Raw genomic sequence first — 3,144 nt, forward strand, 5'->3', positions numbered from 1 at the left:
CTGTCTGCTAAAAAGAGATGTTAGTTCACAGAGACATATGCACTCTCTTAGATGGAAAACTCACAAAATTGCATTTGCAGCCACTTACATTCCATTCTGGCAGAGGGATGGCTTAGACTAGAGGAGAGTCTGTAGTTTGTGGCTCTGAGGAGAGACATGGGTTGAAGTGAGGAAGGACAGCCACCAGTAGCCCTATGCTGAGTCATTCTCAAATACTGTAGTTGCCATCTTTCTTGGTTGGAACATTCTCCTCCATATGGCATCAGCCTGGAGAAAAGCAATTTCCCCATACTCTGGAATTTCTCTCAACCCATCTTGATGAGATGAGGCCCTACATAGGAGTTTATGGTCTTGGCCAGGGAGTAGAAGTCTGGACAAATTCAAGGGGTAACAATGACTCAGTTGTTTGGCTTTGAAATGGGGCCATTCTTCCCACTTTACCATGAAAAGTACGTCGTTCACTCACAGAAAATTCAGTAGAAACATCCTCCTAGGTACCAGCAGACACAGTTTCAGAGGCACCACCTAACTGACTACTAGTAAAACTGCTGAGGTTGGGCCAAAATCTGGGACAGACTGAGACCTGTGGCTCTTGGGTGGAGTCCATACCTACCACCTTCTCTAACATCTAACAGGCACCTCCCCTTCAGGAGAGATCCACTTGTCCCATCCTGAGTCCACCAGAAAATCTTTCAGTGACTCTGCCCAACAGTCAGCCTGCAGGTAGTAGCAGAAGTGGCAGATCTTGAGTGCCTTGGGATTTTTGCTGACTGGCCTTCAGGTTGAATGCTTATAAAAGCCAGCCTTGCCTGACCTGTGGTGGCACAGTGGATAAAGCATCGACCTGGAAATGCTGAGGTCGCCGATTCAAAACCCTGGGTTTGCCTGGTCAAGGCACATATGGGAGTTGATGCATCCAGCTCCTCCCCCCCTTATCTCTCTGTCTCTCTTCTCTCTCTCTCTGTCTCCCTCTCCTCTCTAAAAAAAATGAATAAATTTGTGCTCGCTTCAGCAGCACATATACTAAAATTGGAATGATACAGAGAAGATTAGTATGGCCCCTGCACAGGGTGACATGCAAATTCGTGAAGCATTCCATATTAAAAAAAAAAAAAAGCCAGCCTTGATGTGCAGTTTCATCCTTCCTGCATGCACCTAAGAGCAGCACAGGCAGTCACAAACTATTGATCACTCTTAGCTTCAAACAGGTTGTTGAGGTCCAGTCATAGGCATTGTCTTAATTGGCCTGCAACTGATTCCCTCCCAAAAGGCTCAGGACCAGCACACCCAGTGGCCAACTGCAGACATCATCAGAGAAGGATCTAATTAGTAGCTTTATAAGCAGCATATCCAAAGGGAGATCTTGTCAGTCACTAAATCTAGCTGGGGAAAATTCCACTTCTTCACCAGCACAGCTACTCACATGCTTTGGTCAAGATAGAGTCTCACATTCAGCCAGCATTAGGGTCAATCCCATATACAATGGGCCAATAGCAATCAAAACTCAATTATAATAGGAGGGCCCACATAACTCACACAAGGAACATTCCTGAAGCACTCACCTCAGGTGATCAAGGAGACTGCACCACTTGACCCAATAAAACATCTGCTATATAAGGTCAACCCATGAAAACTGAAAATCATAAATCTACCTAATAGAAAGAAACAAATACAAAGGGACAGCCAAAATGAGGAGAAAAAGGAACAGGCCTCAAATTATAGAACAGGAGAAACCTCCAGAAAAAGAGCTAAATGAAATGGAGATAAGTAATTGATAAGATATAGAGTTCAAAGTCATGGATATAAAAATATTCAAGAAACAGAGTGAAATTTCAACAAAAAGATATCAAATATAAAAGAAGACATAGAAACCATAAAAAGGAACCAGTCAAAAATAAAGAATAGAATATCTGACATCAATATATATTGGAAAGAATACACAGCAGACTGGATGAAGCAGAAAATCAAATCAGTGATTTGGAAGACAAGGTAGAAAAAAAACACCCAATTATAGCAGCAAAAAGGAAAAAAAATTAACAAAAATAAGAATAGTTTAAGGCAGTGTTTTTCAACCAGTGTGCTGTGGCACACTAGTATGCTGTGAGACACGGTCAGGTGTGAGTATAAATACATTTAGAAACTATATTATTAACTATATGTATAATATGTACTGTGTTAGAGTGTCATTTTGTGTCATTTTGGTAGGTGGTGTGCCCCAGGATTTTGTAAATATAAAAAAATGTGCCACGGCTCAAAAAAGGTTGAAAATCACTGGTTTAAGGGACATTTGGGACAACATGAAGCAAAACAACATCCATATCATAAGGGTATCAGAAGGAGAACAGAAAGAAGAAGATATTGTGACCCTATTTGAAGAAATAATGACCAAAATTTTCCCTAACCTTGTGAAGAAAAAAGACACATGCATCCAGGAAGTTGAAAGAGTTCCAAACAAAATGGAACAAAAGAGGCCAACACTAAGAAATATTATAACTAAAATGGCAAAGTTTAAAGGCAAATACAGTATCTTAAAAGCAACAAGAGAAGAGGAAGAAAGATGGCAGCGGAGTAGGCGGACACATAGACATCCAGCTCTCACCACCAAACTGGAATACAAATCAATTTAGGAGAAATCAGCGTGAAAAACCAACACTGGACTACAAGAACAGCTCTCAAAAACAAGTAGCAAAGAAGAAGCCACAATAAACCTGGTAGGGAGCGCCTGAATCTCCCCTGCTTACAGGAATGGGGGGGGTGAGGCTGAGAGCCCAGAGGGGATCTCACTCCAGGGAAAAGAGAAGAAAATACTGCTCACAGCCACTTGCCTGGTGATTAGGGAGCGAGGTGAGTTTAAAAGACCAGCTTATCTCCCAAGTGGAAAGGAAAGAGAGAGGGACAGACTGTGAGGGGCTAAGGAATGCAGGAGACAACCTAAAAATAGCTGACTCATCCATGCTGGAGGCGGCCATAGCTGGGGGAGAGACTGATCCTTCCCCACAAAACAGTACTGATTTGATTCTGGAGCAGAGATCTCCAGACATCTCTCCAGCTCCAATCAGCACAACAAGACACAGCTACAAACAAGAAGTGGGGAGGAGGGGCAGTAACTCAGGTATCCATGGAAATCTGAGATATACCTCCCCC

At 42.6% G+C, this 3,144-nt stretch overlaps 1 non-coding gene across 1 annotated transcript; it reads left to right on the forward strand.

Moving 5' to 3' along the window:
• Nucleotides 1-999: 999 nt before the first annotated feature.
• LOC136377799 (U6 spliceosomal RNA) lies at nucleotides 1,000-1,105 on the forward strand. Its single transcript, XR_010746429.1, has one exon. It is a non-coding gene; the product is annotated as a U6 spliceosomal RNA (small nuclear RNA).
• The last annotated feature ends 2,039 nt before the right edge of the window (nucleotides 1,106-3,144 follow it).

Source organism: Saccopteryx leptura, chromosome 6, assembly GCF_036850995.1.
Source record: "Saccopteryx leptura isolate mSacLep1 chromosome 6, mSacLep1_pri_phased_curated, whole genome shotgun sequence".
NCBI lineage: Eukaryota > Metazoa > Chordata > Mammalia > Chiroptera > Emballonuridae > Saccopteryx > Saccopteryx leptura.